This window comes from Ranitomeya imitator, chromosome 5 (genome assembly GCF_032444005.1).
Source record: "Ranitomeya imitator isolate aRanImi1 chromosome 5, aRanImi1.pri, whole genome shotgun sequence".
Classification (NCBI taxonomy): domain Eukaryota; kingdom Metazoa; phylum Chordata; class Amphibia; order Anura; family Dendrobatidae; genus Ranitomeya; species Ranitomeya imitator.
The window spans coordinates 716,093,095-716,116,454 of NC_091286.1; the positions used below are offsets into that span (position 1 = coordinate 716,093,095).

The following is a 23,360-nucleotide window of genomic DNA, read 5'->3' on the forward strand; positions in this document are numbered from 1 at the left end:
GACAGTCTTTCACAAGAACGAGGTCACCTATGTTCAGATTAGGTTTAGTAGATTGCCACTTGGTACGTGGCTGCAGGGTAGACAAATATTGTTTGCGCCACCTGTCCCAGAAAGTATTTGCAAGACTTTGTACCTGTCTCCATTGGCGCTTGTAGAGGTCCTTCGCGTCGAATCCTCCTGGAGGGGCACTGGACAGTCCCGTTTTCTGGGTAAGTAAAGTAGCTGGAGTCAATAACAAGGGCTCCTCAGGGTCGTTAGGAACTGGAACCAGGGGTCTTGCATTGATTATAGCTGCAGCTTCAGCCATGAAGGTGATTAGGCTTTCGTGGGTAAGCCTCGCTGCTCCTTTACATTTTTCCATGTCACGAGTTCTGGTAGCCATGAATGAGCGAGCTATATGTGTCAGGCAGGTAATGGCTCGAGTAAGTGACTTCCAACTTGAGAATCTGTCGAACCTGCAAGATCCAAGCTGGATAACAGAGGTCATTGTATGTAGTGTAGACACCTGAGGGCGGATTTCAGCATCTGAGTCCTGTCCTACTAGTTCAAAGGTGTCTGGAAAACATTCCTCAATGTACAATAGTTTTGGTCCAGAGAGCCACGTTGAGCTTCCTAGTCGACTTGCGTCAACTGCTCTAGTTGCATGATCTGCGGGATTCTGGTCTGTGGGTATGTAATGCCACTGCTGTGGGTGAACTGATCTCCTGATTCGTAGCACTCTGTTATTGACATAAACGTAGAATCGCCTGGTTTCGTTGTGGATATATCCCAGGACTACTTTGCTGTCTGAGTAGAACTTGGCCTGTGTCAGGTCGATATCCATTTCGGATGCGATGAACTCCGCTAACTCAACGGCTAAGACTGCGGCACAAAGCTCTAACCTGGGTATAGTGTGCTCTGGTTGTGGTGCGAGTTTGGCCTTTCCCATGACGAAACCAATGTGGCACTGACATTTGGAGTCTACAGTTTTGAGGTAGGCAATAGCGGCAATTGCTTTGATAAAAGCATCTGCAAATACGTACAGTCTTTGGCTCTGTATCTCAGTAGATGGCACAGGTGTGTATGGTCTTGGCATATGCAAGTTGGAGAGTACCGCTAACGAGTTCTTCCACTCTTCCCACTGGATCCTCTTATCAGGTGGCAGAGGTGCATCCCAGTCAGATGTTTCCCTAGTTAAGTCTCTTAGTAGGGCCTTGCCTTGTATAGTAACAGGAGCTGCGAAACCCAAGGGGTCGTACAGACTGTTGATGGTAGACAGGACGCCTCTACGTGTGAAAGGCCTTTCTTCCTGGCTGACCTGAAAGGTGAAAGTGTCTGATTGTAGATTCCAGAGAAGCCCGAGGCTGCGTTGCATTGGTGCGGGGTCTGACCCCAGGTCCAGGTCTCTGAGACCATTACATAGGTCCTGAGAAGGGAACGCTTCCATGAGTTCTTGGCTGTTTGAGGCTATTTTATGAAGCCTAAGGTTCGAGCAGGCAAGCATGTCCTGAGCTCTCCTGAGAAGACTGATGGCAGTCTCATTTGAAGGCATGGCTTTTAGACAGTCGTCGACATAAAAGTCCTTTTCTATGAATTGTCTGACATCTGCTCCGTATTCTGCTTCTCCTTCCTGAGCCGACCTTTTGAGTCCGTAAATGGCGACTGCAGGTGAAGGACTGTTGCCAAAGATGTGCACTCTCATGCGATACTCTGTGACTTCTTTAGTAGGATCATTGTCTCTGTACCAGAAGAATCTTAGGAAGTTCCTGTCTCTCTCTCTCACAAGGAAACAATGGAACATTTGCTGGATGTCAGCGATGAAGGCAATGGAATCCTTACGGAAGCGCATAAGTACACTCAGTAGTTTGTTATTGAGGTCTTGTCCTGTCAGCAGAACGTCATTCAGGGAGACATCATTAAATTTAGCACTGGAATCAAACACGACTCTGATCTGGCCTGGTTTCTTAGGGTGGTATACTCCGAACATGGGTAGGAACCAGCATTCTTCAGAGTCTTTGAGAGAGGGAGCTATTTCTGCGTGACAGTTTTCAAAAATCTTTGACATGAAGGAGAAAAAGTGATCTTTCATCTCTGGTTTCTTTTGCAGATTATGAATGAGAGAGGAGAAACGTAATGCCTGATTTCTGTTGTTCGGTAGACTTGGTCTGTGGGTTTTGAAGGGAAGAGGTGCGACCCAGCTGTTGGTCTCATCTTTAACGAGTCCCTTGTCCATTACCTCTAAGAACAACTTGTCCTCTACCGACATTGCCACTTGGTTGTCCTGCTTAGTTCTCTGGAAGACTGTGCACCCTAACTGATCCTCATAGCTTCCCGACACTATACTGCTGTCGTGAGTAAAGTCTATTAAATGGTTGGGCAGTTGGATGCTGTGTGGCAGTTCCCTGACATGGAACTCATTGTTACAAGGTTGAAACAGAGATGGACGTCCTTTCTCCAATGTATTTGTCAGCATGCTTGTCACAGAAGATGGGCGTGCATGCGTCCCAAGCATACGTTGCCAATTATGACCCATCCTAGGTCTAGCCTTTGGGCATAGGGAGCATTGTGGAGTCCATTGATATGACATCTCACTTTATGAACCTGTAGGATATCTCTCCCCAACAGCAGAATTATCTGGGCCTGATGGTCGAGTTCCGGTATAAGGTGTGCTATTCGTTTTAAGTGAGCGTGATGGATTGCTACATCTGGTGTAGGGATTTCAGATCTATTGTCTGGGATCTGGTTACATTCGATGATCCTAGGTAGTGGTAGGCAGAATTGTCCGTCTAAAGACTCGATCTGGTAGTCAGTAGCTTTCCTGCCTGCTGTTGTCACAGTACCTGCACACGTCTTTAAGGAGTAGGGAGTGCTTGGCCCTTTGATGTTGAATAGGTCAAAGAACGTTGTTCTAGCCAAGGATCGATTACTTTGATCATCCAAGATAGCATACAGTCTTACAGCTTGGTCTCTATGGCCCTTCGGGTATACTTTGACGAGGCATATTTTTGAACAGGACCTACTGTCTATTGTCCCTTTGCAGACCTCGGTGCATTGTGAAGTGATCTCTGGCGTAGCTGTATCAGTGTTCCTTTCCTCCCCGCCATGCTCACTGTCAGCTGGCGTGTTTTGTGTACTCCATGGAGCTGGGCCAGGGTGTAGAGCGGTGTTATGGTCTGTGGTGCCACATTCTGTGCATTTTACACTGACCTTGCAATCCTTGGCGAGATGAGCTGTGGACGAGCAGCACTTGTAGCAGATACCGTTTTCTTTCAGGAAGCTTCTGCGATCTGGCATAGATTTTCCTCTGAAGGCTTTGCATTTCAGGAGAGGATGAGGCTTCTGATGAAGTGGGCACTGCTTGTCAGGGTCCTGCACCTTTGTCTCTGATTGGGAGCAGCCAGCAGACCTGTAATTAGAACCTGAAGAAGAAACATAAGTCTTGCGTACTGCCACAGATGTTCTGCGTGGATTTGCAGGTGGTGACGGTGTGGCATATGGTATTGCAAAGTCAAAGCTGGGATCGTTTCTAATTCTTGTTGGTGTATGAAGTCTACAAAAACGGAGAAGGGAGGGAATGGAACGCTGTGTTTGTATTTGTACGTGGAACCATGTGTGAGCCACCTCTCCTGTAGATTGTAGGGCAACTTCTGGACTATAGGGTTAACACCTCTGGCTGTGTCGAGAAATGCAAGTCCCTGTAGGTCGTCCTCGTATTTGGCAACTTGGACTTCCTTTAGCAAGTCGCTTAGCTCTCTAAGTTTCTGGAGACCTTTGTTAGATATTTTAGGAAAGTCATCGATTCTTTTGAACAAGGCTCTTTCTATTACTTCTGCTGAGCCGTAACACTCATCCAGCCTCTTCCAGATCTCTTTGAGGCCAGTCTCAGGGCGGTTTATATTAATGTCTCTGATCCTTACTGCATGTTTGACTGACTCTTCTCCCAGGTATTTGACTAACAGGTCTATCTCTTCCCTGTGTTGCAGCCCCAAGTCTCTAATGACATTTTGGAAGGAAGCTTTCCAAGCTCTGTAACCTTCAGCTCGGTCAGTGAATTTCATGAGTCCCTTGGCAACCAGTTCACGTCGTATGAAGAACTTGGCAAATTCTGTCGTGAACCGGTTGTCAGCAGAGTATACTGGTGATGGGTCGCCCTGATAGTGATGTGAGGTGCGTTCGTACCTGTTAGTGTCCTCATGGTGGCGCCAGCCGGTGTCGTATTGCTTCGGCCTGATGTACGGTGCGTCAGCAGGGTGATCCACGTTGGTTACCTGGTGAGGGGCAAGGTAGTCATTAGCAGAGTTGTTTTGCCTCACATTTTCAAGTTTGTTTCTGTCCTGAGCCTCGTGACGACTCTCGCTCACTTCGCTGGAGGTGTCGTATTCTGGTTTTGGTACTGGTTCAGGGTTATAGTTTGGATCAGGAAGGTCATTAACATACTGAGATGTGCGTTGTGGTGAGTCTTGCAGTGGAAACTCCAGACTCGGCGTACTGCTTTGGCTATGCAGCTTGGGATTTTGCGCGGCTTCTAGCGATTCTGCTTCGGCGAGGGCTGCGGCAGCTTCCCTTTTTGCTGCTAGGCTTTCTAAGGCGGCATCCACACGTGCCTTCTCTAACTGCGACCTTCTCTCTTGATCGGCTCTCTCATCATCTATGCGTGCTTTTTCTAACTGCAACCTTCTCTCTTGATCGGCTCTCTCATCATCTATGCGTGCTTTTTCTAACTGCAACCTTCTCTCTTGATTGGCTCTCTCTAAGCGCGACCTTCTCTCTTCATCATCTAGGCGTGCTTTTTCTAATTTAAGTTGCATCTCTTGGTCAGCAAAGCTCGCTCGTATTTTGGCAGCTTCAGCATTTGCGCGGGCAATGGCGACAGCGCTGCTGATGGATGTTGTCTTTGAGGAGACGGAAGTAACAGATCTTGTCCTATGCGATTTGTGAGACATGGTGTCTTGGGAAAGTGCTTGGCTGTGCAGAGATTGCTGTAGCTGTATTTAGTCTCGGAGTAGCCGGTGACTTGAATCCCACTAGTTGGATGGCTGCCGTTTCACTGTTCTGTCCTCACTAAATAAGGCAGGCTCATACGTAGCTATACAGTCAGCTAAACCGCTATACCGGGGTCCAATAAGGAGACTGTGGTTGAGTCTGTGCTTTATTAAACGTAGTGGTATATTGATGCGGTGAAACTGTACAATGATATACATAGAATCAGTGCATGGCATAGAACAGATACATAATACACATGATATACATTATGCATAACATTTAGAAAGCTAGTGACTAAACTAGGAGTACAACTGGTTAAACTAAGCTATTATAGAGCAGAAATATCTATAGGAAGCATAAAGACATACCGGCAATGCAATCGCAAGGGGGATGAAGTGAAGCGTCTTTCCTTGAAGGCAAACCGAAGAAAGTGAAAGGAAAAATGGAGGGAAATGGAGGCTGAGCTACCATAATACATTGCAAAGGAGGAGGAGAATCAGACATGGATAATACAAAAACAAGATTGAACTGCCAACATAACTCTGACCGCTAGAGGGAGCCAAAGCACTAAAAACAAATAAAGATATGAACATCCATACTGAGAAACCTGCAATTACGCAAACAGATAATCAGGGTAACAATATTAGATGGCGGAGACAGAACAGTGTTGATGAAATATATGGGATATCTGTAGGGGATAAGAAATGTTAGTAAGACTGCCAACAAAGTGTCATGACTAATACCTTTAAGCCAGAGGCAGTTACCTTACATAGCGTAACAATGGTATATGGAATGCCCTGTCTCGGTATGCAGCAAATGGAATCTGTATTTTAAATGTAAAGGGTTAAAATGTATATAGTCAAGGGCGTAAATGAAAAAACGTATTCAGTGGTGGAACAGGGTGTTTACCTGGCAGCGCTGGAGAGCAGGCGGGGTTTCCATGCTTGGGGGATATATGCCGTTTCTGTGGGGAATACAGGGCTGCTGGTAAAATGCCATACCTATAACGGAATATAGTGAAGGGCATAGAAAAGCGCGTGCAGTGGTGGATCAGTGGGTTACCTGGCAGGGTCTGAGTATAAGCGGCGCTCCCGCACCTCGCTGAGTCAGGCACATCATGTACGGCGTCCTAGCCCTGGTATATAAGCGCGACGGGACCCGCGGTACCAGAAGTGTCACCGGAAGTCCCGCCGCGTCAGATGCTTGGCAGAGTGCGCATGCGCGGGCACCAAAAGTAAAAGGGAGTGTTATTAAAGTGTGACACATTGGTGTGTCTATATTGTATTGGCGCCTGCGCTGTCCTACATAATATCTAACCCCTGCAACTATTGCAGAGCATGAGCTGTTCATTGGTATGGAACCTGTAGGAACCTGGGTAAAAGTAATGGGACGCCTGGAATGGGGACAATAGCCCATGGATAAATAAGAGTAACCCTACAGTAATGAAATAGCAGGATGGCAAAAAAATGTCATAATGCTAGTAAGAGACCAAAGGATTAAATCACTGACAAAAGAGCATAAGCAAAAATGGAAAATAAAGGAAATGAATGAAAAATTAAAAAGTAAAAATAAAAAACAATAAGGGATAAAAAAAAATCATAAAAAATGGGAACATCCAGTCTTGGGGGTTTATAGAGAAAAATAAAAGAATAAAAAGAAGCAAAAGAGGCAAAAACCTAGAGGAGGAGGGTAGTACTAATGAAAATCAGTATTTAACTCACCATCAAAGTCAACGGGTCTATATGGAGGAAGAAAAAAGAGAATGATCAGTAAAATGATTATACTAGCCAGTCCATTTCTCTATTTAAGCCCTTTGGCGCTAAGGTATCCAGAGTATAAATCCAGTATGTTTCCCTGGACTTTAAGAGCTTGATGTGGTTCCCCCCACGTCTAGGTCGTGGTACCTGTTCTATGACCTGTTCAATTTGAGTTGCGCTACTGAGTGTCTAGCTGCAGTGAAATGGGCAGGCAAGGGGAGCCATGTTTTGCCACATTTTATTGTGGATTTATGACTGGAGATACGATCTCTTACATGCTGTATTGTCTCCCCGACGTAAAGTAGGCCACACGGGCATTTAATTATGTAAATTACAAAGTTGGATTCGCAGGTAAAAAAGCCTCGAATGGGAAAGGACTTCCCGGTTCTGGGATGTGTGACACTATCAGACTTGATTACGTTGGAGCAAGCGGCACAATTAAGGCAAGGGAACGTGCCATGGCGGCATGTGCTAAGTAGTTGTTGAGTGAGTTCTACGCGTGCACTGCCTATATCTGCCCTGACGATCTGGTCTTTTATGTTCGGGGGCCTTCTTGTGCTCATCAGTACTGGTGACTGAAAAGAGGGTATGTTGGGGTAAGCCCTACCCAGGAGAGGCCAGTGTTTTCTGATTGCCGAATGGACTTTAGACATGAAGGGATGATGAGTATGGACAAATGGTACCCTCACCTGTGGTTGTTTGGAAGTCTGGTGTCCTCAGAGTTGGAGGAGAGTGCCAATTCATGTTCCAGGAGTATGGACGGATATTCTCTATCCTGGAATTTCTGCGACATTAAATTAAGTCTGGTGTGGCGTGTCACTGGGTCAGATACTATGCGAGACACTCTTTTAAACTGGGAACGGGGTAAGCTATCCTTAGTGGACTTGAGATGACAGCTTGAGTATAGCAATAGACTATTGCAATCAGTGGTGGCATATAAGCGTTGGTGGTATAGTGGTGAGCATAGCTGCCTTCCAAGCAGTTGACCCGGGTTCGATTCCCGGCCAACGCATGGCTTGCTTTGTTACTATGGATGTCTTCCTGGAGCAGAACAATATTGTATCATACAATTATTAGGTTCTGTAGAAGGACGTAGATCTGGGGATTTATTATGATGGAATATAGGCTGAACTGGATGGACAAATGTCTTTTTTCGGCCTTACGAACTATGTTACTATGTTACTATGGTAGGCTTGGTATAGAGATCTGTACTTAAAACTCCCCGGTGGTCTTTTAAGACCAGAGTGTAAAGGAAAGCAATTTGTGAAGTGCTAGAGTTCATTGTGAACTGTAGTTCTTGGTAGAGGGAGTTAAGATATCTGTAAAAATTGTTCAGTGTGTCAGGAGTGCCTGTCCAGATTGGGAAAATATCTATATAGCTGTGATATTCAATTGCATATTAGAGAAAGAATTCATTGTTGTAGATATATTGTTCCTCAAAGAAGTGCATGTAGGCATTAGCATAGGCCGGGGCTGCGTTTGAGCCCATTGCGGTCCCTCGTGTCTGTACGTAATACGTGTCCTCGTATAGGAAGTAGTTTTCATAGAGTACTATCCTTAACAGGTCAAGGCAAAAATTGATGGAATTGTGAGACATGTCAGCTTTATCCAGTAGGTCCTTTGTTGCTAAAACGCCCTTATCGTGAGAAATGGACGTATATAAGTTATTTACGTCTAGTGTGACCAGTAGACTGGATTCAGGTATAATATCTAGGAATTGGCTCGTATCCAGGAGGAAGGACCTTGTCTCCTTAATGAGGGGTGTCAGGATTTTTTCCAGAAAAAGACAAAAGAGGTGAGAGGATGGAGTCGGTGGAGGCCACGATGGGCCTCCCTGGGGGGTTATTGAGGGATTTGTGAATTTTAGGTAAAATGTAGAAGACAGGGATTATGGGATGACTATTTCTGAGATAGGTTGCTGTTTTGGAGTCCATGGTCCTATTGTCCAGGTATGATGTAAGGAGGTCCTGTATGAGTTGAGTAATCCTAGGGGTGGGATCCCTAGGGATAACCCTGTAGGTATCCGTGTCAGATAGTTGTCGGAGTACCTCATTGTGGTACTGGGACCGCTCCATCACGACCGTGGCACCTCCTTTATCGGCTGGCTTAATAATTATATTCCTGTTGGATCGTAGAGCCATGAGTGCCTGTTTCTCATCCAGGGTAAGGTTAGTATGAGTGGGAAAGAAACCAAGTTTTTGCTGGTGCGTGAGAGATTTAATGTCACGGTCAACGAGGGAAATTAAGGTTTCAGCTGCATGATAGGAGTGCGGAGGTGAAAAGGTGCTAGTGTTACGTAGACCCAGGGAAGAGATAGACAAATCGGTTACATTATCGGTAGAAGTTGAGGTATTTGGTCCAATAACTGCTCCTGTACCGAAATGAGTTTTTAGTCTGAGGGATCTGTAAAAACGGTGTAGGTCCTTTTCAAGCTGGAACGAGTTCCAATGTGGGGTAGGGCAAAAAGATAGTCCTTTTTGCAACACTGACAGTTCTGCAGGGGACATGGTATAACCTGAAATGTTCATCACCAGGTTGGATGGCTTACCTGGCTGCGCGTTGCCATTCTTTTGCAGCGCCCGTCGGGTTGATCTCCGTGTTGTTGGTGTCCTCCCCTGCGTCCTTTCGCTAAAAAAGGCGGCCGGGTTGTTATGACCTGGTGGTCAGGACAATAATGGACCTGGTGGTTAAGAGCACACGGAATGACCTGATAGTTACTGATAACAAAGGACGAGCTCTGGGATGTGGGAACTCTGCTGACCGCAATCCCTAATCCTATCAAACACACTAGAAATAGCCGTGGATTGCGCCTAACGCTCCCTATGCAACTCGGCACAGCCTAAGAAACTAGCTAGCCCTGAAGATAGAAAAATAAAGCCTACCTTGCGTCAGAGAAATTCCCCAAAGGAACAGGCAGCCCCCCACATATAATGACTGTGAGTAAAGATGAAAATACAAACACAGAGATGAAATAGATTTAGCAAAGTGAGGCCCGACTTACTGAACAGACCGAGGATAGGAAAGGTTACTTTGCGGTCAGCACAAAAACCTACAAAAAGACCACGCAGAGGGCGCAAAAAGACCCTCCGCACCGACTCACGGTGCGGAGGCGCTCCCTCTGCGTCCCAGAGTTTCCAGCAAGCAAGACAATAATAAAATAGCAAGCTGGACAGAAAAATAGCAAACCAAAGAAATACAAGCTGGAACTTAGCTTCTGCAGGGAAGACAGGTCACTAGAACGATCCAGGAGAGAACTAGACCAATACTGGAACATTGACAGGTGGCATGGAGCAAAGATCTAAGTGGAGTTAAATAGAGCAGCCCGCTAACGAATTAACCTCGTCACCTGTGGAAGGAAACTCAGAAACACCCACCCATGCTTCACATGAGACTCCCAATCATCCGAAAAGACCAAAATATCATCCAAATACACAATCAGGAATTTATCCAGGTACTCTCGGAAGATGTCATGCATAAAGGACTGAAATACTGATGGAGCTTTGGAAAGCCCGAATGGCATAACCAGGTACTCAAAATGGCCTTCGGGCGTATTAAATGCTGTTTTCCATTCATCGCCTTGTTTAATACGCACAAGATTATACGCCCCTCGAAGATCTATCTTGGTGAACCAACTAGCCCCTTTAATACGAGCAAACAAATCAGACAGCAACGGCAAAGGATACTGAAATTTGACTGTAATTTTATTAAGAAGGCGGTAATCAATACAAGGTCTCAAAGAACCATCCTTCTTGGCCACAAAAAAGAACCCTGCTCCTAACGGTGATGACGACGGGCGAATATGGCCTTTCTCCAAGGATTCCTTTATATAACTCCGCATAGCGGCGTGTTCTGGCACAGATAAATTGAACAATCGGCCCTTAGGAAACTTACTACCAGGAATCAAATTAATTGCACAATCGCAATCCCTATGAGGAGGTAGGGCACTGGCTTTGGGCTCATCAAATACATCCCGATAATCCGACAAAAACTCTGGAACTTCAGAAGGAGTGGAAGACGAAATAGACAAAAATGGAACATCACCATGTACCCCCTGGCAACCCCAGCTGGACACAGACATAGATTTCCAATCCAATACTGGATTATGGACCTGTAGCCATGGCAACCCCAAAACGACCACATCATGCAGATTATGCAACACCAGAAAGCGGATATCCTCCTGATGTGCAGGAGCCATGCACATGGTCAATTGGGTCCAGTACTGAGGCTTATTCTTGGCCAAAGGCGTAGCATCAATTCCTCTCAATGGAATAGGATACTGCAAGGGCTCCAAGAAAAAACCACAGCGCCTATCATACTCCAAATCCATCAAATTCAGGGCAGCGCCTGAATCCACAAATGCCATAACAGAATAGGATGACAAAGAGCAAATCAGAGTAACAGACAATAGAAATTTAGACTGTACCGTACCAATGGTGGCAGACCTAGCGAACCGCTTAGTGCGTTTAGGACAATCGGAGATAGCATGAGTGGAATCACCACAGTAAAAACATAGCCCATTCCGACGTCTGTGTTCTTGCCGTTCAGCTCTGGTCAAAGTCCTATCACATTGCATAGGCTCAGGCCCATGCTCAGATAGTACCGCCAAATGGTGCACAGCTTTACGCTCACGCAAGCGTCGATCGATCTGAATGGCCAAGGACATAGACTCATTCAGACCAGCAGGCATGGTTAACCCCACCATGACATCCTTAAGGGCTTCAGAGAGACCCTTTCTGAAGATTGCTGCCAGGGCACATTCATTCCACTGTGTGAGCACAGACCACTTTCTAAACTTCTGACAATATATCTCCGCTTCATCCTGACCCTGACACAGAGCCAGCAAGATTTTCTCTGCCTGATCCACTGAATTAGGTTCGTCATAAAGCAATCCAAGCGCCAGGAAAAACGCATCAACATCACGCAATGCCGGATCTCCTGGCGCAAGGGAAAATGCCCAGTCTTGAGGGTCACCACGTAACAAAGAAATAATGATCTTTACTTGTTGAACAGGGTCACCTGAGGAGCGTGGTTTCAAGGCAAGAAACATTTTACAATTATTTTTGAAATTCAAGAACTTAGATCTATCACCAAAAAACAAATCAGGAATTGGAATCCTAGGCTCTGACATCGGATTCTGAACCACAAAATCTTGAATGTTTTGTACCCTTGTAGTGAGATTATCCATCCAAGAGGGCAGACCTTGAATTTCCATGTTTACACCAGTGTCCTGAACCACCCAGAGGTAAAGGGGAAAAGAGAGACAGAACACACTGCAAAGAAAAAAAAATGGTCTCAGAACTTCTCTTATCCCTCTATTGAGATGCATTAGTACTTTGGGCCACCTGTACTGTTATGACCTGGTGGTCAGGACAATAATGGACCTGGTGGTTAAGAGCACACGGAATGACCTGATAGTTACTGATAATAAAGGACGAGCTCTGGGATGTGGGAACTCTGCTGATCGCAAACCCTAATCCTATCAAACACACTAGAAATAGCCGTGGATTGCGCCTAATCTAGCTAGCCCTGAAGATAGAAAAATAAAGCCTACCTTGCCTCAGAGAAATTCCCCAAAGGAAAAGGCAGCCCCCCACATATAATGACTGTGAGTAAAGATGAAAATACAAACACAGAGATGAAATAGATTTAGCAAAGTGAGGCCCGACTTACTGAACAGACCGAGGATAGGAAAGGTTACTTTGCGGTCAGCACAAAAACCTACAAAATGACCACGCAGAGGGCGCAAAAAGACCCTCCGCACCGACTCATGGTGCGGAGGCGCTCCCTCTGCGTCCCAGAGTTTCCAGCAAGCAAGACAATAATAAAATAGCAAGCTGGACAGAAAAATAGCAAACCAAAGAAATACAAGCTGGAACTTAGCTTCTGCAGGGAAGACAGGTCACTAGAACGATCCAGGAGAGAACTAGACCAATACTGGAACATTGACAGGTGGCATGGAGCAAAGATCTAAGTGGAGTTAAATAGAGCAGCCCGCTAACGAATTAACCTCGTCACCTGTGGAAGGAAACTCAGAAACACCCACCAGAGGAAGTCCATGGACAGAACCAGCCGAAGTACCATTCATGACCACAGGAGGGAGCCCGACAACAGAATTCACAACACCGGGTTGAGCCTGCAGATGAATCGCTGCCAGAGCTGGGTGAATCGAACCTTCTTTGCGTGGGGCGTCGTCTCCAGGGTATGTATGTAGTGGAATCACTCCATCTGTAAACGCGGTTGTTCAGATAATCCTCGTTATCTCTTTGGAATTTCTGCCTTTTACTATCCTGGAGGCTCTTCTGGTGTTCAGCGATGATTTTGTCTGTTTTCTCTTTCAGGGTAGACCACACAGTAGGGGAGAGGGTAGCTGTTAGTTGACTTTCAATGGCCTGGATATTTTTTTTTGCGTCAGAAATTTCCTTCTGGAGGTACTCCACAGTCAAAATGATAATGTCTAATGAGCACATATTCAGTATTTTTTGGTACTTGTCACAATACTCCTGATTATCTGCAAACAGAGTGGGTCGTAAATGACTCCTCAATCCCCTAGGGATTTTGCTTTGGCGATGGTATTCCGCTAGGGTGGTACAATGTAGGTCATACGAGACCAATTTACGTTTGTTTTTCTCGTAGTCCCTAGTCCTCAAGTCAGCCACTGGTATCTTAAGGAACTCAGTGGAACTTGTGACTTGAGATAATATATTTGAAGTAGTGGCTATGTCATAGGGAAAAGTGTCGGTTGACATTTGGGTTCCATGTGCAACAACCAAGATAGCTTAGTAAATGGGGAGAAAATGGTGTGCACTAGGAATAGAAGTGGTGAGGTGCTGGTGTAGAGGACTGAATAGTCCCAAATAGGGTTGAGCGAAACGGATCGGGCATTTTCATAAGTCGCCGACTTTTGGCAAAGTCGGGTTTCATGAAACCCGACCCGATCCCTGTGTGGGGTCGGCCACGCGGTCGGCGACCTTCGCGCCAAAGTCGCGTTTCATATGACGCGTTCAGCGCCATTTTTCAGCCACTGAAGGTGGACGCAGAGTGTGGGCAGCGTGATGACATAGGTCCTGGTCCCCACCATCTTAGAGAAGGGCATGGCAGTGATTGGCTTGCTTTCTGCGGCGTCACAGGGGCTATAAAGGGGCGTGCACGCCGACCGCCATCTTACTGCTGCTGATCTGAGCATAGGGAGAGGTTGCTGCCGCTTCGTCAGAAGCAGGGATAGCGTTAGGCAGGGTCCATTAACCCCCAAACCTCTTGTGCTGTAGCGATTTCCACTGTCCAGCACCACCTTTTCTTAGCAGGGACAGTGGAGGCTAGATTTTTCTTCATCAGCTCTGTAGCTTATAAGGCTCCCTGATAGCTGCATTGCTGTTTGTTCGCCGCTGTGCAAACCAACTGCTTTTTTTTCAAAGCACAAATCCTGTTGCTCCTTCCTTTCTGCACAGCTAACTTGTTTGTTTGTCCACACTTTTGTGTGCAGCAGTCCTTTTTATTGCTGCCTGCCATACTTTTCTGAGATTACTGTAGGGAAATAGTAATTGTAGTACAGTCCTTTTTTTTTATATATATCTTCAAGCCACTTTCTGCCACAGAAACTATACTGTAATACAGTGGGCCTGATTTATTCACTGGTCTCCCATATAAAAAAAAAGGGGGAGATAAAGATTGGCAAATCTGTGCATCTGCGCCAGTCCTGTCTGTGGGATCTGTCATTCATTTTCTGCCACAGAAAATATACTGTAATACAGTGGGCCAGATTTATTCACTAGTCTCCCATATAAATAAAGGGGAGATTTTTATTTCCAGTGTGTGCATCTGCGTCAGTCCTGTTAGTGGCATATCTGTCAGCCACTGTCTGCCACTGAAGCTGTGTACTGTAATACAGTGGGCCTGATTTTCCCTGCAGTCTCACACACCTATAAAGGGAGATTTAAATTCACATCAAGTTTGCGTACACCTTCTAACTGGTTTTACAGTACCAAATACCGTTTGTTAGTTTGGTTACATTTTTCCAAGAATGAGGAACTCTGGTGGAAGAGGTCGTGGCCGTGGACGGTCATTGCCAGCTGGTAATGATGGTAGTGGTGGTGGAGCATCAGGTGGTCGTGGAAAAAGCAATATAGCACCTAAGTCTTGAGTTGTTCAGCCACCGTCATCCTCTGGCTACACAAGACCTCGAACGCTCCCTTTTCTGGGAGTAGGAAAACCGCTTTTAAAGCCGGAGCAGCAGGAAAAAGTTTTGGCTTTCCTTGCTGACTCTGCCTCTAGCTCTTTCGCCTCCTCTTCGGAAAGTGCAAAATGTAAAAGCAGCGCATCGTTAGTGGATGTTCCCGGTCAGGGACAAGTCGCTTCCTTGTGTTCTTCACCCAGAACAACAGAGAAGGATGTGTCAGGCGACACAACGGGTTACTCCATGGAGCTCTTTACACATACCGTGCCTGGGTTAGAAAGGGAAATTGTTAAAAGCCCATTACAAGATGAATCGGACATGGAGTGCACAGATACACAGCCACAGCCAGATTATTATGCTGTTCCTTTGACTCAGATCACAACATTGCCCTCGCAGTGTACTGATTCAGAATCTGACCCTGATGAGACTATGGAGCCCAGTCATGAACGCTATAGCACCGGCTTACACGGTGACTCAGAGGAAGGTGCACAGGACATAGAAGAGGAGGTTATAGATGACCCAGTTGTTGACCCCGATTGGCAGCCATTGGGGCAACAGGGTGCAGCCGGCAGTAGCTCTGAAGCGGAGGAGGAGCCGCAGCAGGCATGAACATCGCAACAGCTTCCATCTGGCAGGCCCGTATCAGGCCAAAAACGTGTGTCAAAACCTAAAACTGTTGTAGGACAGCGTGGCCATCCGGTTAAAGTAGCTCAGTGTGCAATGCCTGAAAAGGTATCCGATAGTAGGAAGAGTGCAGTCTGGCACTTTTTTAAACAAGATCCAAATGATCAGTGCAAAGTAACATAGTAACATAGTTAGTAAGGCCAAAAAAGACATTTGTCCATCCAGTTCAGCTTATATTCCATCATAATAAATCCCCAGATCTACGTCCTTCTACAGAACCTAATAATTGTATGATACAATATTGTTCTGCTCCAGGAAGACATCCAGGCCTCTCTTGAACCCCTCGACTGAGTTCGCCATCACCACCTCCTCAGGCAAGCAATTCCAGATTCTCACTGCCCTAACAGTAAAGAATCCTCTTCTATGTTGGTGGAAAAACCTTCTCTCCTCCAGACGCAAAGAATGCCCCATTGTGCCCGTCACCTTCCTTGGTATAAACAGATCCTCAGCGAGATATTTGTATTGTCCCCTTAGATACTTATACATGGTTATTAGATCGCCCCTCAGTCGTCTTTTTTCTAGACTAAATCATCCTAATTTCGCTAATCTATCTGGGTATTGTAGTTCTCCCATCCCCTTTATTAATTTTGTTGCCCTCCTTTGTACTCTCTCTAGTTCCATTATATCCTTCTGAGCACCGGTGCCCAAAACTGGACACAGTACTCCATGTGTGGTCTAACTAGGGATTTGTACAGAGGCAGTATAATGCTCTCATCATGTGTATCCAGACCTCTTTTAATGCACCCCATGATCCTGTTTGCCTTGGCAGCTGCTGCCTGGCACTGGCTGCTCCAGGTAAGTTTATCATTAACTAGGATCCCCAAGTCCTTCTCCCTGTCAGATTTACCAAGTGGTTTCCCGTTCAGTGTGTAATGGTGATATTGATTCCTTCTTCCCATGTGTATAACCTTACATTTATCATTGTTAAACCTCATTTGCCACCTTTCAGCCCAAGTTTCCAACTTATCCAGATCCATCTGTAGCAGAATACTATCTTCTCTTGTATTAACTGCTTTACATAGTTTTGTATCATCTGCAAATATCGATATTTTACTGTGTAAACCTTCTACCAGATCATTAATGAATATGTTGAAGAGAACAGGTCCCAATACCGACCCCTGCGGTACCCCACTGGTCACAGCGACCCAGTTAGAGACTATACCATTTATAACCACCCTCTGCTTTCTATCACTAAGCCAGTTACTAACCCATTTACACACATTTTCCCCCAGACCAAGCATTCTCATTTTGTGTACCAACCTCTTGTGCGGCACGGTATCAAACGCCTTGGAAAAATCGAGATATACCACGTCCAATGACTCACCGTGGTCTAGCCTATAGCTTACCTCTTCATAAAAACTGATTAGATTGGTTTGACAGGAGCGATTTCTCATAAACCCATGCTGATATGGAATTAAACAGTTATTCTCATTGAGATAATCCAGAATAACATCCCTCAGAAACCCTTCACATATTTTACCAACAATAGAGGTTAGACTTACTGGCCTATAATTTCCAGGGTCACTTTTAGAGCCCTTTTTGAATATTGGCACCACATTTGCTATGCGCCAGTCCTGCGGAACAGACCCCGTCGCTTTAGAGTCCCTAAAAATAAGAAATAATGGTTTATCTATTACATTACTTAGTTCTCTTAGTACTCGTGGGTGTATGCCATCCGGACCCGGAGATTTATCTATTTTAATCTTATTTAGCCGGTTTCGCACCTCTTCTTGGGTTAGATTGGTGACCCTTAACCCCTTCCCGACCCATGACGCCACGTAGGCTGTTATGAAAGGCAATTCAGAATCACAATGGACATGGAGGTCAGAGCACATACAGTGATCTGACAAAAACCCAAAATAATAGAACGAGCTCTGAGACGTGGGAACTCTGCAGACCGCAATCCGTAAGCCTATCAAACCACACTAAAGGTAGCCGTGGAGCGCTCCTGACCAGAACCTAGGCGCCTCGTCACAGCCTGAGAAACTAGCTAATCCTGAAGATAGAAAAATAAGCCTACCTTGCCTCAGAGAAATTCCCCAAAGGAAAAGGCAGCCCCCCACATATAATGACTGTGAGTAAGATGAAAACACATAGAGATGAAACAGATTTAGCAAAGTGAGGCCCGACTAGCTGAACAGAACGAGGATAGGGAAGATAACTTTGCGGTCAGCACAAAAACCTATAAATAACCACGCAGAGGGGACAAAAAGACCCTCCGCACCGACTAACGGTACGGAGGTGGTCCCTCTGCGTCTCAGAGCTTCCAGCAGGCAAGAAAAACCAATAAAGCAAGCTGGACTGAAAAATAGCAACAAAATAACATAAGCAAAACTTAGCTTTGCAGAGCAGCAGGCCACAGGAACGATCCAGGGAAAAAACAAGTCCTACACTGGAACATTGACAGGAAGCATGGATCAAAGCATCAGGTGGAGTTAAGTAGAGAAGAAGCTAACGAGCTCACCAGATCACCTGAGGGAGGAAACTCAGAAGCTGCAGTACCACTTTCCTCCACAAACGGAAGATCCCAGAGAGAATCAGCCGAAGTACCACTTGTGACCACAGGAGTGAACTCTGCCACAGAATTCACAACAGTAGGCGTCATGAAAGTCGGTGCCAATCCGACCCATGACGCCTATGCGGCGTCATGGAAAGATCGCGTCCCTGCAGATCGGGTGAAAGGGTTAACTCCCATTTCACCCGATCGACAGGGACAGGGGGAGTGGTAGTTTAGCCCAGGGGGGGTGGCTTCACCCCCCCCCCGTGGCTACGATCGCTCTGATTGGCTGTTGAAAGTGAAACTGCCAATCAGAGCGATTTGTAATATTTCACCTATTATAACGGGTGAAATATTACAATCCAGCCATGGCCGATGCTGCAATATCATCGGCCATGGCTGGAAATACTAATGTGCCCCCACCCCACCGATCGCCCCCCCCAGCCCTCCGATCTGCCAGGTACACTGCCCCGCTCCCCTCCGTCCTGTGCTCCGCTCCCCCCGTGCTCTTGTCCGCTCACCCCCGTGCTCCAATCACCCCCCCGTGCTCCAGTCACCCCCCCTGCACTCCGATCCACCCCCCCGTGCTCAGTTCCACCCCCCCGTGCTCCGTTCTGCCCCCGTGCTCCGTTCCGCCCCCCCGTGCTCCGTTCCACCCCCCCGTGCTCCGTTCCACCCCTCCCGCGCTCCGATTTACCCCCCCATGCTCCGATCCCCCCCCCGTGCTCCCCCCACCCCATCATACTTACCGATCCTGCCGGGGTCCGTCCGTCTTCTCCCCGGGCGCCGCCATCTTCCAAAATGGCGGGCGCATGCGCAGTGCGCCCGCCAAATCTGCCGGCCGGCAGATTCGTTCCAAAGTGCATTTTGATCACTGAGATATAATCTATCTCAGTGATCAAAATAAAAAAATAATAAATGACCCCCCCCCTTTGTCACCCCCATAGGTAGGGACAATAAAAAAAAATAAAGAATTTTTTTTTTCCACTAATGTTAGAATAGGGTTAGGGTTAGGGTTAGGGTTAGGGGTAGGGGTAGGGTTAGGGGTAGGGTTAGGGGTAGGGTTAGGGGTAGGGCTAGGGTTAGGGCTAGGGTTTCGTTATGTGCACACGTATTCTGGTCCTCTGCGGATTTTTCCGCTGCGGATTTGATAAATCCGCAGTGCTAAACCGCTGCGGATTTATGGCGGATTTACCGCGTTTTTTCTGCGCATTTCACTGCGGTTTTACAACTGCGATTTTCTATTGGAGCAGTTGTAAAACCGCTGCGGAATCCGCACAAAGAAGTGACATGCTGCGGAATGTAAACCGCTGCGTTTCCGTGCAGTTTTTCCGCAGCATGTGTACAACGATTTTTGTTTCCCATGGGTTTGCATTGAACTGTAAACTCATGGGAAACTGCTGCGGATCCGCAGCGTTTTCCGCAGCGTGTGCACATACCTTTAGAATTAGGCTATGTGCACACGGTGCGGATTGGCTGCTGCGGATCCGCAGCAGTGTTCCATCAGGTTTACAGTTCCATGTAAACCTATGGAAAACCAAATCCGCTGTGCCCATGGTGCGGAAAATACCGCGCTGAAACGCTGCGTTGTATTTTCCGCAGCATGTCAATTCTTTGTGCGGATTCCGCAGCGTTTTACACCTGTTCCTCAATAGGAATCCGCAGGTGAAATCCGCACAAAAAACACTGGAAATCCGCAGAAAATCCGCCGCTAAAACGCAGTACCTTTTACCCGCGGATTTTTCAAAAATGATGCTGAAAAATCTCACACGAATCCGCAACGTGGGCACATAGCCTTAGGGTTAGGATTGGGGTTAGGGTTGTGATTAGGGTTATGGCTACAGTTGGGATAAGGGTTAGCGGTGTGTTGGGGTTAGTGTTGGAGGTAGAATTGAGGGGTTTCCACTGTTTAGGCACATCAGGGGTCTCCAAACGCAACATGGCGCCACCATTGATTCCAGCCAATCTCGTATTCAAAAAGTCAAATGGTGCTCCCTCAATTCCGAGCCCCGACGTGTGCCCAAACAGTGGTTTACCCCCACATATGGGGTACCAGCATACTCAGGATAAACTGCGCAACAATTACTGGGGTCCAATTTATCCTGTTACCCTTGTGAAAATAAAAAAATGCTTGCTAAAACATCATTTTTGAGGAAAGAAAAATGATTTTTTATTTTCACAGCTCTGCGTTGTAAACGTCTGTGAAGCACTTGGGGGTTCAAAGTGCTCACCACATATCTAGATAAGTTCCTTGGGGGGTCTAGTTTCTAAAATGGGGTCACTTGTGGGGGGTTTCTACTGTTTAGGAACACCAGGGGCTTTGCAAACGCAACGTGACGCCCGCAGACCATTCCATCAAATTCTGCATTTCAAAAGTCACTACTTCCCTTCTGAGCCCCGACGTGTGTCCAAACAGTGGTTTACCCCCACACATGGGGTATCAGCGTACTCAGGAGAAACTGAACAACAACTTTTGGGGTCCAATTTCTCCTGTAACCCTTGGGAAAATAAAAAATTCTGGGCTAAATTATTTTTGAGGAAAGAAAACGTATTTATTATTTTCACGGTTCTGCATTATAAACTTCTATGAAGCACTTGGGGGTTCAAAGTGCTCACCACACATCTAGATAAGTTCCTTTCGGGGTCTAGTTTCTAAAATGGGGTCACTTGTGGGGGGTTTCTACTGTTTAACCACATCAGGGGCTCTGCAAACGCAACGTGACGCCCGCAGAGCATTCCATCAAAGTCTGCATTTCAAAACGTCACTACTTCAATTCCGAGCCCCGGCATGTGCCCAAACAGTAGTTTACCCCCACATATGGGGTATCACTGTACTCAGGAGAAACTGGAAAACAAATATTGGGGTCAAATTTCTCCTGTTACCCTTGGGAAAATTAAAAAATTCTGGGCTAAATAATTATTTTTGAGGAAAGAAAACGTATTTATTATTTTCACGGCTCTGCATTATAAACTTCTGTGAAGCACTTGGGGGTTCAAAGTGCTCACCACACATCTAGATAAGTTTCTTTCGGGGTCTAGTTTCCAAAATGGGGTCACTTGTGGGGGATCTCCAATGTTTAGGCACACAGGGGCTCTCCAAACGCGACATGGTGTCTGCTAACAATTGGAGCTAATTTTCCATTCAAAAAGTCAAATGGCGCGCCTTCCCTTCCGAGCCCTGCCGTGTGCCCAAACAGTGGTTTACCCCCACATATGAGGTATCGGTGTACTCGGGAGATATTGCCCAACAAATTTTATGATCCATTTTATCCTATTGCCCATGTGAAAATGAAAAAATTGAGGCGAAAAGAATTTTTTGTGTGAAAAAAAGTACTTTTTCATTTTTGCAGATCAATTTGTGAAGCACCTGAGGGTTTAAAGTGCTCACTAGGCATCTAGATAAGTTCCTTGGGGGGTCTAGTTTCCAAAATGGGGTCACTTGTGGGGGAGCGCCAATGTTTAGGCACACAGGGTCTCTCCAAACGCGACATGGTGTCCGCTAACGATGGAGATAATTTTTCATTCAAAAAGTCAAATGGCGCTCCTTCCCTTCCGAGCCTTACCATGTGCCCAAACAGTGGTTTACCCCCCCATGTGAGGTATTGTTGTACTCAGGAGAAATTGCCCAACAAATTTTAGGATCCATTTTATCCTGTTTCCCATGTGAAAATGAAAAAATTGAGGCTAAAAGAATTTTTTTGTGAAAAAAAGTACTTTTTCATTTTTACGGATCAATTTGTGAAGCACCTGGGGGTTCAAAGTGCTCACTATGCATCTAGATAAGTTCCTTGGGGCGTCTAGTTTCCAAAATGGGGTCACTTGTGGGGGAGCTCCAATTTTTAGGCACACGGGGGCTCTCCAAACGTGACATGGTGTCCGCTAAAGAGTGGAGCCAATTTTTTATTCGAAAAGTCAAATGGCGCTCCTTCCCTTCCAAGCCCTGCCGTGCGCCCAAACAGTGGTTTACCCCCACATATGAGGTATCAGCGTACTCAGGACAAATTGGACAACAACTTTCGTGGTTCAGTTTCTCCTTTTACCATTGGGAAAATAAAAAAATTGTTGCTAAAAGATAATTTTTGTGACTAAAAAGTTAAATGTTCATTTTTTCCTTCCATGTTGCTTCTGCTGCTGTGAAGCACCTGAAGGGTTAATAAACTTCTTTAATGTGGTTTTGAGTACCTTGAGGGGTGCAGTTTTTAGAATGGTGTCACTTTTGGGTATTTTCAGCCATATACACCCCTCAAACTGACTTCAAATGTGAGGTGGTCCCTAAAAAAATGGTTTTGTAAATTTCGTTGTAAAAATGAGAAATCGCTGGTCAAATTTTAACCCTTATAACTTCCTAGCAAAAAAAAATTTTGTTTCCAAAATTCTGCTGATGTAAAGTATACATGTGGGAAATGTTATTTATTAACTATTTTGTGTCACATAACTCTCTAGTTTAACAGAATAAAAATTCAAAATGTGAAAATTGCGAAATTTTCAAGATTTTCGCCAAATTTCCGTTTTTATCACAAATAAACGCAGATTTTATTGACCTAAATTTACCACTAACATGAAGCCCAATATGTCACGAAAAAACAATCTCAGAATCGCTAAGATCCGTTGAAGCGTTCCTGAGTTATTACCTCATAAAGGGACACTGGTCAGAATTGCAAAAAACGGCAAGGTCTTTAAGGTCAAAATAGGCTGGGTCATGAAGGGGTTAATATAGGGTTTTCATTGTTTCTTGGGATTTCACCTAGCATTTCATTTTCCACCGTGAATACCGTGGAGAAGAAGGTGTTTAATATGTTAGCTTTTTCCTCGTCATCTACAACCATTCTTTCCTCACTATTTTTTAAGGGGCCTACATTTTCAGTTTTTATTCTTTTACTATTGATATAATTGAAGAACAGTTTGGGATTAGTTTTACTCTCCTTAGCAATGTGCTTCTCTGTTTCCTTTTTGGCAGCTTTAATTAGTTTTTTAGATAAAGTATTTTTCTCCCTATAGTTTTTTAGAGCTTCAATGGTGCCATCCTGCTTTAGTAGTGCAAATGCTTTCTTTTTACTGTTAATTGCCTGTCTTACTTCTTTGTTTAGCCACATTGGGTTTTTCCTATTTCTAGTCCTTTTATTCCCACAAGGTATAAACCGCTTACACTGCCTATTTAGGATGTTCTTAAACATTTCCCATTTATTATCTGTATTCTTATTTCTGAGGATATTGTCCCAGTCTACCAGATTAAGGGCATCTCTAAGCTGGTCAAACTTTGCCTTCCTAAAGTTCAGTGTTTTTGTGACTC

The 23,360-nt window shown here is 45.6% G+C and overlaps 1 protein-coding gene and 1 non-coding gene across 2 annotated transcripts in view; both read left to right on the forward strand.

Moving 5' to 3' along the window:
• The window catches only part of LOC138681001 (T-cell differentiation antigen CD6-like), a 361,581-nt gene that overhangs the window by 158,998 nt on the left and 179,223 nt on the right, over nt 1-23,360 (forward strand). The gene's annotated exons all lie outside the window — the stretch shown is intronic.
• TRNAG-UCC (transfer RNA glycine (anticodon UCC)) lies at nt 7,660-7,731 on the forward strand. Its single transcript has one exon. It is a non-coding gene; the product is annotated as a tRNA-Gly (tRNA).